Source organism: Schistocerca piceifrons, chromosome 6 (genome assembly GCF_021461385.2).
Source record: "Schistocerca piceifrons isolate TAMUIC-IGC-003096 chromosome 6, iqSchPice1.1, whole genome shotgun sequence".
Taxonomy (NCBI): Eukaryota; Metazoa; Arthropoda; class Insecta; order Orthoptera; family Acrididae; genus Schistocerca; species Schistocerca piceifrons.
Window position 1 is genome coordinate 135921462 of NC_060143.1, and position 17385 is coordinate 135938846.

The 17385-nt window shown below is 41.7% G+C and overlaps 1 pseudogene; it reads left to right on the forward strand.

Moving 5' to 3' along the window:
- The first annotated feature begins 16950 nt into the window (after window positions 1–16950).
- On the forward strand, window positions 16951–17068 carry LOC124803978 (annotated as a pseudogene).
- Window positions 17069–17385: the final 317 nt, after the last annotated feature.

Sequence of the window (17385 nt, forward strand, 5' to 3'; positions counted from 1 at the left end):
GGTAAATGACAGCATCATCTGCAAACAATCTAAGACGGCTACTCAGATTGTCTCCTACGTCGTTAATATAGATCAGAAACTCACATCTTAATTTCCACCGTCACCCTTAAAGTATCCACGCTGTTGTGCAACGCTTCCAGCTACTTTCCCGTTTTGGGATGCAGTGCTGGAAGTCTGCTGGCTGAAACGAGTCCAAAATTTGTTGCGATCCGCTTGAAAATCTTCTATGGAGTGAAACGCCGCCATTTCAGCATAATTTTTATTTTCTGGAAGAGGAATACATCGAAAGGGGTAAGACGAGACGAGTAGGATAGGAGGTGTGTGTGTGTGTGTGTGTGTGTGTGTGTGTGTGTGTGTGTGTGTGTGTGGCGTGGTGGGAGGGTGGTGGCCACATCTTTTTGTTCCAGGAATGTCTTCAAATTGAATAAAAATTAAAATTTAAAACGGTCTTGATCAAAATTGTGTTAAAATATATCTTTTATTATTATTTTTTATTGGAGTGAGTGACCGGTTTCGAATCTATGAAAGAGTCATCTTCAGACTCTATAAAGATATATTGCCAAAGTAGTGTAGACGTTATAATAATCGTATAAACTATAAAAAATAAGATAAATAGTAATACAATATACACAGAGCTGTGGATGGACACTGCTAGATGAGTTCCGTCGACCCTCGACGCTCGTGTAACTGATGAATATGCGTGGAGGGAACGGTTATTAATAGGGCTGGTCACACCCACCGTTCTGAGCATAACATCATAAGTACCCAATTAGAAAACACATTCATGATTAGATAACTTAATATACAGGATGGTCCATTGTTCGTCACCGGACCAAATATCTCACGAAATAAGCATCAAGCGAAATAACTGCAAAGATCGAAACTCATCTAGCTTGAAGGGGGAAACCAGATGGCGCTGTGGTTGGCCCGCTAGATGGCACTGCCATAGGTCAAACGGATATCAACAGCGTTTTTTAAATTGGAACCCCCATTTTTATTACATATTCGTGTAGTACGTAAAGAAATATGAGTGTTTTAGTTGGACCACTGTTTACGCTTTGTGATAGATGACGCTGTAATAGTCACAAACGTAGAAGTACGTGTTATCACGTAACAATTGCTTCGTGATACATTAGCCATGTTAAAATGGACCGTTTATCAATTGCGGAAAGGGTCGATATCGTGTTGATGTATGGCTATTGTGATCAAAATGCCCAACGGGCATGTGCTCTGTATGCTGTTCGGTATCCTGGACTACATCATCCAATGTCCGGACCGTTCGCCGGATAGCTACGTTATTTAAGGAAACAGGAAGAGTTCAGCCACATATGAAACCACGACCTGCAACAAATGATGATGCCCAAGTTGGTGTTTTAGCTGCTGTCGCGGCTAATCCGCACGTCAGTAGCAGACAAATTGCGCGAGAATCGGTAAGCTCAAACACGTCGGTGCTGAGAATGCTACATCAACATCGATTGCACCCGTACCATATTTCTATGCACCAGGATTTGCATGACGACGACTTTGAACGTCGTGTACAGTTCTGCCACTGGGAACAAGAGAAATTACGGGACGATGACTGATTTTTTGCACGCGTTCTGTTTAGCGAGGAACCGTCATTCACCAACAGCGGTAACGTAAACCGGCATAATATGCACTATTGGGCAATGGAAAATCCACGATGGCTGCCACAAGTGGAACATCAGCGACTTTGGCGGGTTAATGTATGGTGCGGCATTATGAGAGGAAGGATAATTGGCCCCCGTTTTATCGATGGCAATCTAAATGGTGCAATGTATGCTGATTTCCTACGCAATATTCTACCGATGTTACTACAAGATGTTTCACTGCATGACAGAATGGCGATGTACTTCCAACATGGTGGATGTCCGGCACATAGCTCGAGTGCGGTTGAAGCGGTATTGAATAGCATATTTCATGACAAGTGGATTGGTCGTCGAAGCACCATGGCCCGCACGTTCACCGGATCTGACGTCCCCGTATTTCTTTCTGTGGGGAAAGTTGGAGGATATTTGCCATCGTGATCCACTGACAACGACTGACAACATGCGTCAGCGCATTGTCAATGCATATGCGAACATTACGGAAGGCAAACTACTCGTTGTTGAGAGGAATGTCGGTACACGTATTGTCAAATGAATTGAGATTGACGGACATCATTTTGAGCATTTATTGCATTAATGTGGTATTTACCGGTAATCACGCTGTAACAGCCTGCGTTCTCAGAAATGATAAGTTCACAAAGGTACTTGTATCACATTGGGACAACCGAAATAAAATGTTCAAACGTACCTACGTTCTGTATTTTAATTTAAAAAACCTAACTGTTACCAACTGTTCGTCTAAGGTTGTGACTATTACAGCGCCATCTATCGCAAAGCGAAAAAAGTGGTCCAACTAAAACATTCATATTTCTTTACGTACTATACGAATATGTAATAAAAATGGGGGTTCCTATTTAAAAAAATCGCAGTTGATATCAATTTGACCTATGGCAGCGCCTTATAGCGGGCCAACCATAGCGCCATCTGGTTTCCCGCTTCAAGCTAGACGAGTTTGTAGTTTTTGGTTTGATGCTTATTTCGTGAGATATTTGGCCCGGTCACTATCAGTGGACCACCCTGTACAACTACGAAGGAGCAGTTCAGTTGGAATACTTCGTAATGCGAATTATTGATCTTTATTCGTCAATGAATATAAACTATAATATTAAATTGTTTCATTGGTATAAAGTAAGGCTTAGAGTATGCTGCCCTCTAAACTCAGAGCTACAAAATCTGCACCAAAGATTGTCGTTGCCCCAGCGTCTACGCGGATAATCGAGGGTTACCACGGAAATGGCGTCCTGTTCCGCTGTGGGCGTTAGTGGTGATGTCAAAGATTGTAATAGGGGGAGATACGTCGTATGTTACGGTTATGCGATGCCATAGAAACACGGCTAATTTTGCTCTCTTCTGAAGTCAGCGCCATGGAAAATAACTGTACTATGGCGAAACCACACCAACATTTCTGTAATAACAGCGGAACGATATTAATAAATTGCATCGATAGTTGCCGTTGAAATGCCGTCCTAGCCCGCTGAGGCAGGCATCATATGATCAGAGATTATTGTATATTGCGAAAGATATCTCAAGGGTTGACAATTCGACCACGAAAACAGTGTTTGCATGGATATGTCGGCGATTGCCATGGAAATAGCGTCTTATTCTCTCTGCGACAATCTACGGTGCTGTAACAAGGTTATAACTGGCGGAATTTGACGCCGTTGTTAATATTAGCATAGTATACGTTATTATGACAAAATTATACGTCATAAAAGGATAAAATTATTCAGATTGAACAAGGTGTGTGCAGGTACACTGTGTTGACGTAACAACTATAGTTCTCCCACCTCTGTGGCCGTTTGCGTTTAACATCTGCACTGAGTCTCTTCTAACCAGTGCAGCAGAGCCTCCCTGTGACTTATACAATTTAGGCTTACGCGGTCGCCGTCTTCTTGAGTTAAAACTTCCGGGCTGAGACTCCGTGGTGGTTGATGTGTAAAACTGCTACGTAAAGTTTATCTCCAACTGGAGGAGACATCTTCCGACGTAAAAGGGATACTACTGCTAACGTCTGAGGGACTCGCGCATTTATATAGTGCATAGGGGGCACCACCATATGTCACGTGATGACTTCTGTATAACTCTAGATGGTGTCATCATTCTCGATTAAAAATAATCGATTGTCGTTGTGTCGGCACGAAGTCGGCACCCATATTTTATCTAAATCAGACCTTCTTCTTTTCTCTTAAAATTGCTATGGTGTTCATTAATATCTATTTTTTTCTTTATATATGCATGCATAATAATGCGATGTCCTTGCTATAAAGCTTGTCTCACTGAATTTTATTTCGTGGTTCCGATCTCGAAAAACATATTCCGCATGGCCGATTTTTCGGTATGTCCCAGATGACAGATCCTTTCGTGCTCGGCTATGCGAGTGTTGAACTTCTTTTCGTAGTCCTAATATACACTTTCCCGCAACTGCACGAAGTTTTTTACAGCATAGCTGTTGCTAGGGGGTACCGTGCATATTACGGCGTCCTTAAATATTCATTAATCGTCTTGGCGGGTTCCGTATGCTCTTGGCAGCAAAGCAAACGTTGCCGCCGATGCGAGCGTGTAAGTGGAACACAACGTACTGGACCTCGGGCAAAGATACGACACCCATGCAGTTGTGCCACTGTGGAGCGAGAGATAGCGTGCCTTGCGATACCGTTAAATGTCATTGCAATTGCACTCCCTTTTTGACGTGAGTCACTTCTTACCTTTCATCTGCTGCTATAGTTGATCGTCGTAGACTACCTTCTCTCCTTCGAGCAGCAGTACCTTCGGTTTGGAACGCTCCTCATGCGCGTGAAATGATGCTGTCAGTAGTACCAGTCTCCTGGGTTACACGCGTCAGCTTCGTGCTCTTTGCAGTTTTGCAACGATTCTTCCCCACACTTACATCCGGGTCGTGTTGTGAAGAACTGCACCACCACTGTGCACCTTTACTGCTCGCTGACTGACCCACACTGACTTTTCCAGTTCCTTCCACTGCGGATCCGCCGCATGTGGCGCTCAGCCAGGCTGACGTCCAGCTGTCTGTGCTGGGAGATCTCTGTTGGCATGCTCCCGCACTTTCATTTCTAACGAGTTGTTAATATGTTACGTTACGGTACGTATCTCGTCCTTAAGGTATGCAGAGCAGTTGTTGACATTACACACAAGTATACAAAAGTGAAAAATAGCTTTTTTATGTCTCGTAGGCTTCATATGTGTGCTTGGCTAAATGAACCAAACGATGGCATGCAACACGGAATATCTCAAAACAAAATTCTGTTGCGCAAGACGAGTAATGGTTATTCTTATCTAAAAGATAATTAACGTTGATATTAGGCCTCTGTGAATCCGCCACCGGATACAGTACTATAATACTTCGTTTCCCGCAGTGCTACAGAATAGAGTTTGAGTTAAACCAAGTCTTGTTATCGTAAGAGTTTCCCCAAGCCATGTCGAGCAGCGACGTGCTGTATAAAAGTGTTGGACTTCGCTTTGGAAGCGGTGCTTCGTTTTAAGACTGACAGCTCATGAATGCCGCCAAGTAACCGAGAACCCAGGAAACTTGAGCGGGGAGTGAAAAGGTCTTCCCTTAACAAACTAACGAGCTATCTGTTAAGCAGAAGTCTTCTTGGCGCCTCGGAAATGCGTAGAACGGACACCTGGGCGCATTCGCAGATCTTTCTTAAGAATATCCTGCGTGTAAGCCAGTAAGAAACACGCCACGGGTCGAAAGACTAGTGTTGCAACTTGGAGCGACGTGCGGTGCTCTGCAAGGAACGCCGGCGATCTAGCAAACCTGAAGGCGACCGCCGAGATGGAAAGCCCGGCCACCTGCGAGGTAAACTGTAGGATCTTACGAAGTGGGATCGGGAAGTTTGGCGCCCTGTTACCAAGACTGCTGTAGCGGACTTATCCAGTGTCCATTGTTCGTCAGGAAATTGCAAATTATTCTGATTCTAAATCTGATTCTGGGACTGTTTCTCATTCTCATGCTGCTTCCAGATCGCGGTACTTTATGTCGTTATCAATTATGCACTCTAAGCGCTTATCCTTTTTCTGCATTTGTTTTGAGCCCTACTCCTGTGTTCATTCCGATGTCTATTATTTGTGACATCCTAAATTTCCATTCCGTTTTGAAAGATTTTCTTTACAGTCCAGTTTTAAGGTCCACGAGCGTTTAACCGTCGTCAGCCTGCCTCATCATCGATACACCACAATGGAACTACACCAGCAGCCTACTTCATCACGCGTTTCTGACGCCATCAATCAACATGTGGTGAGGCAAAATGATTAATCCCACCTCCCGCGCACACTCTTCCCATTTACTGAACCGTGTCTGTGCACAGTTAACTCGGCCCTGAGAACTTCGTATTCATAATGTAGGGTGTTGCAAAATGATCTTTCCAACTTTGATCACATTCATGTGAGAAATGGCTTGTGTCGTAATTGTCTCACACCTTAACTTTCAGCAGGCACTTAGAACAGTTCAATGTGTGCGCTATTTGTAGATCACAGGATGTCTAAGCGATATTCCAGCCTCCCCCCCCCCCCATTCCCGCCTCCCCCTTTGTTTGACCTAGAAAGTCCTCATTAGCATTTGAAACTGTAGCCCAGAGCCTGGTAGACAGATTCCTTCACAGAACTCGGAGAAAAACAACTTACGGTCTTCCGCTGGACCTGGGTTTCGGATTTGATCTCTGTCAAACATTCAACATACCGTGCCATCTACTGAGGTGGAAGATGGCCGGTTTCATCAGAAATTAACTTGCAAAAACAGAAAGAAAAAAGTGTGTGAAACAGTATGCCGCAAACTGCACCTTTCCACCTAACCCCATTTCTGAAAAACACGTTTTCATAAAGATCGTTTTGGAACACCCTGTATGTCACCAAACGCAGGAATAAATATATTAATTGTTACTACGCACTCCGTGGCGCTCCATTACTGTAACGACAATTATACGTATAATAATTTTTTTCTTTATGAATTTAGATAAATTAATAATAGCAATGTGTTGAATTTCTTTTTCGATTCTTTTCGTGTCATGTTAAAGAAACTGTGAGTAACTTTTGAAACGAATATTATTTATGTTAGATTTCAAATAATGTGGTAATCAAAGGAAAGTGTATTTTATGTTAAAACTATTGTAAGATGTGAAAATTGTAATTTATACACTTGGTCCATACGTAGGTCAGGCATTAGGATATGTGCAGTAGAAAACCTGTGGTGAATACCCTACCTGTAGGGGAGCGGGAAAAGGTGGAGGCAGGCGAGGCGGGAAAACGCACACTGGCGCGGTTCGGCACAACGGGCTCAGTAACACAGTCGGAGGCGAGCAACAGTCGGAAGTACACGTACTGTACCGAGGAGGCTACCCAGGAAAAGTGGATTCCATTGAGCCTCGGATGGACCGATTCCGACGACTACTTGGCATGGCTATATTCTGAGGCACAAAATTGGAAAAATTACGACGCTAAGAAGATGGAAAGTGCCGATGTTGTGTGAGCTTTAGCCGTGCTTGCATGTGTGCCGTGCTGCTCGCTATCTCGCTGCCCGCCTTCCGCCGCACCGACTTGCACAGGTCAAACATTTATTTCATCTTTAGAAGTGTATCTGTGTGGACCAGTGTCGAGACTGTTTCTAATGGTTCAATAATAATGTGACTTTTACCAAAATTGCTTTAGCCATGACTTATCCTGATCACTGACCTAGACAGGATCCTTACCTCGTATTGTGCAATCCGAGTATCCTAAACTGAAAGTTTAATGTTAAAGTTAATGAGAATTATCAGCAGATTAATCTATACCATAAAGGTATATAAAGTTCTGTGTGTTGTTGCAAATGTTGGTAAAGAACAAAAGAGTTATTTTTTTTAATTGAGTTAGCGATGTTATTTAACTAATTTGAGACAGAAATAATGACAGTTAAATTATTCAGAAGTAAGACAAAAGAGTAGTTATCCAGAGATTGATAAAATTTGTGTGTTAATTTGCCTTCAGTACTTAACAGTTTCAGTATAACCACTATAACAGTTTCAGGGCCCCCCCTCTTTCTCTTATCCATCCGTTCAAACCTTGATGTGTACTGCTCAGATTTGACCAGTAAAGCTAAATTCTATATTATACCTAAGTGTATTAGTGTTTTTTTCATCTTTAATAGTAACATTGTATATGTGCTTTCAAAATTGCTAATTATAGGGTAATCTTTGCCCGATGTCAGTCTGCTCAACATACAAAAAATGTAGTTAGTAGTAATCATTACTGTGTGGTGTTGTGTAAATGTAGCTCGTCCAAATTAGTACCAAAAAAGAGAAAACTTTAGTTCAGTGGATTTTTCGGGTTCCAAACTTTGCCATATAACGCATCATTACTACGTGTTACTATGCTTGTACATGCACTCACTTGTACAAGGAAAAACTCACTAATTGCCTAAGTAGGCTGGCGACCGAATTGTTAGTTATAGGTAGCATCTACTGTGTGTACTTCTTGTCCATGCGAAAGAATAATTATACTGTACATTTGCTTGATGCATCACTGTAGTTATTGACTGAGTATAAGTCCGATCTTGCTTCTATTAGGTACACGCGGTCAACTTTTGTACTAAAATCCTTGTTCATAAGGTGAAGCCCGTGAACTTATTACAGTACAGGCTTTATATAGCTAACCTACGTCCGAGTAGGGCGGTAGTGTTACAAGTGGCTTCCCGGTGACAGGACATCCAGTTGTTGTCGGTTACAAATTAACGAAAAGATTGAACAGTGGATGTTCAGTGGCACGAATAGCAATAAAGTTTAGTAAAAGAAACTGCAGTGTGAGCCAAGTATAATAGTGTGGTGTAGTTGGCATTTAGTATGGACAGAAACGTAGACGGGGTAGGTGCGCCAAGCGAAATGGAGAATGCGGCTGGCAGTAGCCGGAGTTTACGCGGCCAGATAACAGATGGCGTTAGCGAAAGACAGTTGGCGTACATACAATACCACGAACACGTCAATGAACAGATTGAAAGGTTGAGATCACCTCGAACACAGCAAGGGACAAAACAGGAAGCAGAGGGTGACTTTGTAGATGATAGTGGGTATGTGAATGAATCCACTGACATGTTTGATTCTCCACAGATAAAGAAAGAACCGAATGAAACTTTTGAAGTAGGATCGGAACACACCGATTCCGTAGAACAAAACAGTGTGAAAATTTTAAGCATAAACGATCTATTTGAACAATTAACCAAACAAATTTCAGGACAGAGTGAGCAGATCAAAACACACGTTGATCAGCAGCTCAAAACACAGGGACACCAGCTCAAAACGCAAAATGAGCAGCTTAAAACACACGTTGACGAGCAGCTCAAAACACAGAATGAACAGCTCAAAACACACGTTAACGAGCAACTCAAAACACAGGTGGATCAAATTAAAGCACAGGTGGAAGGACAGGGAATTAAAATTAGTAAACAGATAGAACAGATAGAACAAACAGTGGGTAATTTAAGTTCTGTGGTAAATACTCTGAAATTTGAAATTGATACCATTAACAAAAATATGGATACTATGCAGGAGGAAATTGGAAACATTAATAGTAGATTTGATGTTGAAATTCTCAACATCCAAGAGAAAGTAGAACCTCTGGTTGAAACTAAGATAGACGAAAAAGTTTTCGGTCTTAAAACTGAGGTCGTAAACGAATGTCAACACGGGATATCGCAATTGAAAAAGATAGTTTCAGACACTGAAAGGGATTTAAGTAAAAAAGTATCCGAATGTGTTCAAAATTGTGAACAAAATACTACGAAAATTCAGGGCAAAATTTTCGATCTGGAGAGCAAAATTAAAGATAGGCCTGGTGTTGTCTGTAATGGCACACCAATTACGAAGCTGTTAGAAGGCGAGGAACGCTTCGATCCAGCCAAGAAACATAACGGGTGGCATCCGTTAGATTTTATCAAAAATTGCGAGAGAGTATTTCCTGAGCACTTGTCTGATCAGGAAAAGATAAACGTAGTAATTAGCGCCTTAGCAGGTGACGCTAAGCGCTGGGGAATAAATTTAAATACCGAACGAATGACTTTCGAAGAATTCAGGCAAAGATTTACGGAAGAATATTGGTCTGAACAAAAGCAGGACCATTTATGGCGCGAGTTTATCATGGCCAAACAGCATGATAACCGGGGCAGAAATTCTTTGAAAGATTTCTGTGAGTATTGGTACCGGAAATTGACACACCTAAGAGGTAGAAGATCAGATTCGGAAATTATCTGGGAGCTATATAAAAAGCTTCCGGAGGATTCAAAAAGGTATGTAGGAAGCAATCATCGCAGCTTCCAAGCATTTCTCGAAAGAGTCGAAGACGAAGATCATTGGCGCGAAAGTCGTGCCAATTATCAAAGTTTTGGTAACCGTAATAACCGACACAATGACGAACGAAATGACGGCGATGGATTTCGCGTCAATGTAATACAGAGAGGAAGAGGCAGAGGAAGAGGTAGAGGAAATAATCCAGGTAGCGGTAGAGGGTATACCGCGCAAAATAATAACGACGCGGGAAACTAATTTCCGCGAACGTTGCGGGCCAAACGGAAGCGGACAATACATACCGGCCCCGATTCAAGAAAAGATACCGGACCGACCGTAATGTAATGAGACAGGCTAGGGACGAGCATGGAACGCCGCGACGTGTTGTGGCGAAACAAGCGTCAGGTGCGAGCCAGAATGAATCATCGCTGCCGCCCAGAGCGCTACATGTTAACAGGCGAGTGGAGCATCAGAGGGCAACGGCCCACCCTAGCAGAACATCTGTTCGGAAAGAAGCCGCTAGCAATACGGCAGCAGTAGGTACGAACGTAGCAGTCAGAGCTAATGAAAATTTTACGAGTGATAATTCCGTGGCAAAGGAAACAATAAATGAGACTGTGAGTACACAGAGAGGTGCGGTTAGCAGTGTTTGCAATGAGATAAAAGGCGAGGATGAATTAGCAGAAGTAACTGATTGGCGTGTGCAGATCGACGATCTGTACAAGGGCCTAAAGCAATGTGAGTGGGAGGATTTTAAAAGGGAGTATGAGGCGAAGAAATTATTTGGTGGAAAGGGAGATAGTAGGGACGTCCATAAAGTGACGTGGCCCAAATTTGAAGAGGGGAGAATAAATAGCGCCGCGCAAAGTACGCGTGCTGCCGATAGGAGGAAGGTTAATGATAGGAAGGATTTGGAGGATGAAATCCTCCGCATTGATGAAGAAATAACTTCTGCTAACAGTCCGCCAATAGTACAAGCTGCTACCGAGAGGCACCGTGGAGAAGGGGCAGATGATTACCTGAAAGTAATTAAAGTCCACGAGGATTACACCGAATATGAAGTCACAGTGGATGTGAATAAAGCAGAGGATGGGGCCGTTTTGCCAAAAGAGGAGATTGAATTGAAATCTAAACCTGACAACAATACAGAGGAAGAACTTAGTGCCTGTCTCAGAAAAGCTTTTATGTTAGAACCTGAAAGCGATCCGGAATGGTCGGATTCCGACGATAGTTCGGATAATGAAAGATACATAAATATAGACGAAAATGAATGTTCTAACGCTCCCTATTGTGCAAAAGTAGCGTGCTTAAGTGAATCTGATGTTGAGGAAGAGTGTAGTGATGATTCTAGTGAAGATGAATTTTCAGGTGTAAAGGAAAATGAATATACTTTTACTGAAAGAGGATATGAGAAAATCAGTGAAAATAATAGGGATGCAGTTAATTGTGGCATTGTACCTAATGATGAAGAAACTTCAAAGCAAAATCCAGACGTTGAGACCGAACAAAGAAAGAAAGAGCCACCGGACGACTCAGTGTTTATTTTGCAAAGAGTTCAAGTAAGCAAAGACTTTGAACTCCAGAAGCCTAAGAAGCCACCAGACTTAAGTGACTGTTTTATGAACCAGAAAAGACTGCCTTGTTAATAAAGAGATTAGGGGGCAGGATGTTGTATATATTATTAATATTATTATTACTGTAACTCAGTTTTCTCTGAAAGTGAATTATTGTTTGTTGAATTAGAGCCTGGGGCAGATTTATATCGGATTTTGAGAATGTCATGAACACATTACATCATGAAACTACAGGATTTCCACCGGAAGAAATTTTGTTAGGCAGAAGTAGTAAAAGTTTAATTGAAGAAAAACTAGAGTTTCCACCTTGTACAAGTTTAGGATTGGATCAAAAGAAAGAGTTGGTGATAAAAAGGGCAAAGCAAAAGGCTGAATCTAGATCTAAAAGACACAATAAAAATTTAAAAGTTTCAAAATTTAAAATTGGAGATTATGTTCTTTTAAAAACCCACGAAAAGTCTAGTGAACTAAACCATGAAATTTCAAAATTTAAATATATTTATAATGGACCATATATAATACAGAATATTCCACACGACAATGCTTACTACCTGATCTACCCAAAATCCAAAAGACCTTTAGGTGTAAGAAATATAGTGGACCTGAAACTGTATGTTCCTAGGAACGAGTAAATGTGCTGTATCTTATGCTGAACCCAAGTTATCCTAAATGTATCTAATCTTTGTAAATGTCTGTATACCCTTGAAAGTGTGCTAATGTAGTGATGTGAGTTTCAGATTACCAATTGTACTGTAACTGTAAAAATGTATGGAGAAAAGGGCTGAAAGAAAGGATAAATGCTATCAGCCAGATAAAAGATGGGACTGTCAAAAATGAAAATGGGCAGTGTATGAACTATAATATGAAGGACTGCCAAATACCAATGAGGGCAGATAAATAATCGATGGAAACTTGTAAATGTGATCCAGGAGATGTGACGATATGAAGTAAAAAGGACTGCCCAAATCCACATAATAGGCAGCAAATATATGTAGTTAATTTTCTGAATATATGTGTGTGTTTTGTTTAGTAAGTAAGAAAATGGACTGCTATTCAAAGCATGCAGCGATAAATTTTCTTATAGTGTACACAAAATATGAAATGGTTTTTTGTAATTAAATGTTTGTATTCCAGAATTTTAAATTATTTCTTTGAGAAATTTAGAAAAAATAAGTAAATTGCTATTTTAGTGAGGTTGTGATGGGAAGTTGGACTGTGCAAAAGGCACTTGAGTAAATGACAAGTCAGTATTCTTGAAGTGTTAAAAAAAAAGTGTAAACCTATATACAGTGAGCAAAAGGAAATATGTAGTGTAAATCTTTTTGGATAATTAAGTAAAGATTCGGAACCACTGTATAATTGTAAGATTTAGTGTTCCCATAAAATTTGGACTTAAGAAAATTTTCTGGAAACAGGGGCATGTGTAACGACAATTATACGTATAATAATTTTTTTCTTTATGAATTTAGATAAATTAATAATAGCAATGTGTTGAATTTCTTTTTCGATTCTTTTCGTGTCATGTTAAAGAAACTGTGAGTAACTTTTGAAACGAATATTATTTATGTTAGATTTCAAATAATGTGGTAATCAAAGGAAAGTGTATTTTATGTTAAAACTATTGTAAGATGTGAAAATTGTAATTTATACACTTGGTCCATACGTAGGTCAGGCATTAGGATATGTGCAGTAGAAAACCTGTGGTGAATACCCTACCTGTAGGGGAGCGGGAAAAGGTGGAGGCAGGCGAGGCGGGAAAACGCACACTGGCGCGGTTCGGCACAACGGGCTCAGTAACACAGTCGGAGGCGAGCAACAGTCGGAAGTACACGTACTGTACCGAGGAGGCTACCCAGGAAAAGTGGATTCCATTGAGCCTCGGATGGACCGATTCCGACGACTACTTGGCATGGCTATATTCTGAGGCACAAAATTGGAAAAATTACGACGCTAAGAAGATGGAAAGTGCCGATGTTGTGTGAGCTTTAGCCGTGCTTGCATGTGTGCCGTGCTGCTCGCTATCTCGCTGCCCGCCTTCCGCCGCACCGACTTGCACAGGTCAAACATTTATTTCATCTTTAGAAGTGTATCTGTGTGGACCAGTGTCGAGACTGTTTCTAATGGTTCAATAATAATGTGACTTTTACCAAAATTGCTTTAGCCATGACTTATCCTGATCACTGACCTAGACAGGATCCTTACCTCGTATTGTGCAATCCGAGTATCCTAAACTGAAAGTTTAATGTTAAAGTTAATGAGAATTATCAGCAGATTAATCTATACCATAAAGGTATATAAAGTTCTGTGTGTTGTTGCAAATGTTGGTAAAGAACAAAAGAGTTATTTTTTTTAATTGAGTTAGCGATGTTATTTAACTAATTTGAGACAGAAATAATGACAGTTAAATTATTCAGAAGTAAGACAAAAGAGTAGTTATCCAGAGATTGATAAAATTTGTGTGTTAATTTGCCTTCAGTACTTAACAGTTTCAGTATAACCACTATAACAGTTTCAGGGCCCCCCCTCTTTCTCTTATCCATCCGTTCAAACCTTGATGTGTACTGCTCAGATTTGACCAGTAAAGCTAAATTCTATATTATACCTAAGTGTATTAGTGTTTTTTTCATCTTTAATAGTAACATTGTATATGTGCTTTCAAAATTGCTAATTATAGGGTAATCTTTGCCCGATGTCAGTCTGCTCAACATACAAAAAATGTAGTTAGTAGTAATCATTACTGTGTGGTGTTGTGTAAATGTAGCTCGTCCAAATTAGTACCAAAAAAGAGAAAACTTTAGTTCAGTGGATTTTTCGGGTTCCAAACTTTGCCATATAACGCATCATTACTACGTGTTACTATGCTTGTACATGCACTCACTTGTACAAGGAAAAACTCACTAATTGCCTAAGTAGGCTGGCGACCGAATTGTTAGTTATAGGTAGCATCTACTGTGTGTACTTCTTGTCCATGCGAAAGAATAATTATACTGTACATTTGCTTGATGCATCACTGTAGTTATTGACTGAGTATAAGTCCGATCTTGCTTCTATTAGGTACACGCGGTCAACTTTTGTACTAAAATCCTTGTTCATAAGGTGAAGCCCGTGAACTTATTACAGTACAGGCTTTATATAGCTAACCTACGTCCGAGTAGGGCGGTAGTGTTACATTACCACAGTCTGTTGGCATACGAATTCGACCCGTACTCTGCAGGACAGCGGTTCAAATTCCCATACAGTCACCAAGATTCAAGTGTTGCGTGATTTTCTTAAATCACTCAAGGCGAATGCTGGAATAGTTTCTTTGAAAAAGTGCGAACGATCACCTAAGCCATCTCGGTCAGTGTTCGTGGCCTTGTCATGACGGGAGTTGAGACCCTTATTTCCATCGTCCCTCCACGCAACTGGTTCCGATGTACAGTTGCTGTTACGGTCTTCAGTCTGAAGATCGGTTTGCAGCAGCTCTCCTTGCTAATTTATCCTTTTCAAGCTCTTGATCTTTGCATAAGTACTGCAACCTATATCCACCTGAACCTGTTCTTTTACTTTTTTATTGTTTTCAAGACACTATCAATTCCATTCAGCTGTTCTTGCAAGTCATTCACCGATACCAACCACCAGCGTCGACCCGTCTCGTCACGAAGGTTGCAGATACCACCTTTTCATCATTATGTAGTATGGTGAACATGACCATAAGATTAAGATGCTAATAGATGAGAAAAATTCCATTATACAAGATATAATCAAATTAATTCTAAAAAGAGCACGAAACTGTGGGAACTGGGTGGTTTTGTGCAGAGACTACCGAAATAAACAACGTTCCTAATTAAAATACATACCCAAACAGTAGCTTACGCAAGAATCAAGCAAACCACATTATATACGAAGTTTACAAAAACTCGACAAGTTCGTATCGATAGTTACAATTAACCTAAATGGAAAAAGTGAACTTTACAATACCAGCTCTGAAATTTGTAGAAAAACTGATATCGGAAAGTTCACTTGACCTACGAACCTAGAACGAAGTGCACGGTACCAATAAACCTCAACTTGTTCCGAAAGTGGTGTCGAACACTTAATTTGGCTGATATAGTTCACATGAAGTTGCCGAAACCACAAAACAACAACTAGTTTCCAAAGCAGGTATCGAAAACTTCAGTTGACATATACAAGGTGTTTCACAATTCCTCTCATAGGCTTCTAGGCGTTTTAGTGGGGGCTTAGTAAATGAGGATTTGACAAGGAACTCATGTCCGAAAATGTCCCGTTTGGATGTAAAATAAGTTTCGAGATCGCATCACTTTCAAATATCTCCCGCTTCACGGTACACACAAAAGCTGAGAACAGGTCGCCGTCGTCAATCCCTGTTGTAATTACGACATCACATGGCATTTTCGTCCGATTGCAACAACGTCTGCGAAAAAATGGAATGCTCGTGGAGCTCCAAGGACGTGCCGCTCTTTCGACTTGGAACAGGACGCCCTTCGCTACATTTAAGAGAACCCGATGACGAATACTCGAAACACTGCGCATGCCATGGGCTGCTGTCGAGCACAGAGGACGGAGTGTACGTGAAGCTGCAGGTTTTAAGGTGATCCGATCTTCAACCTTATTTTGTTTTGAAGCGGCACATTTCCGGATTTGAATTCCTTATCAACACATTATCTAAGTTCTGTCTTCAGATGTTTCATGTTTCATCGGTTCAATAGATTGGCACACAAAGCCCTTGATGTCTGTTTTGAGGTAGACACACTTCATCATAATATGCACCCAATACCTTGGGATCACGTTAGATAGGACACGAATATCTGCTAAGCTCAAAACCAGAAACAATTTTCTCCGTAAACCCTGTGGCTCTCCTTGAGATCTTCAGCATACACTCTCCGTGTATCAGCACTCGGATGGTACGCTCAGCATCGGAGCTGTGTGCGCCTGTTCGGTTTAATAGGCCCCAAGTAAAAAAGATAATGTACAACTTAACGAGGCCATGCGCATTGATAATGGGTCAATACGATCTACTTCCACATACTGGCTACCTGTCTAGAGCCATGTGCCACCACCTGATGTCAGATGGAAGGGCACGCTACTTCGTGAATACCAGCGGGTTGCTAATGCCACCGACCATCCAATAAAGGACAACGTATTCCCTGCGGAGAGAAACAGACTATGATCAAGACATCCCATTCTCATCAGAACCAGGACTCTTAAGGAAACTGAAATCAATACCATCGAAGAATGGTAAAGCCGCTGCCAACAAAACTATTCCCCACAATGCCTGAAGCTGCCTTCATCCGGCAAAAACCGTGGGTTTGACCAGCCTCCGGAAATTTGGACTGCGTCGAACCGCATCCGAACGGGCAGTGGATGATGTGCAGACACTCTCTGCTAGTAGGGGAAATCTTCATCACCATCCCGCGACTGTGGTATGGAACGATAGACAGTTATTCATGTTGTATCGCCATGCCCAGCACGTGCCTGACGGCGGGCAACGGCTTTGCCGCAGTGGATACACCGGTTCCCGTGAGATCACTGAAGTTAAGTGCTGTCGGGCGTGGTCGGCACTTGGATGGGTGACCATCCAGGCCGCCATGCGCTGTTGCCATTTTTCGGGGTGGACTCAGCCCCGTGATGCCATTTGAGGAGCTACTCGACCGAATAGCAGCGGCTTCGGTCAAGAATACCATCATAACGACCGGGAGAGCGGTGTGCTGACCTCACGCCCCTCCTATCCGCATCCTCCACTGAGGATGACACGGCGGTCGGATGGTCCTGGTAGGCCACTCGTGGCCTGAAAACAGAGTGCTTTTCTTGACAGCGACGAGTAATGTTATAAAATACATAAAAGACGTTAATATCCATACATAGTTGTCGTCATTTGTGTTATTTTATGCTGGAGAGCTGTGCTTAAATGCTGACGTG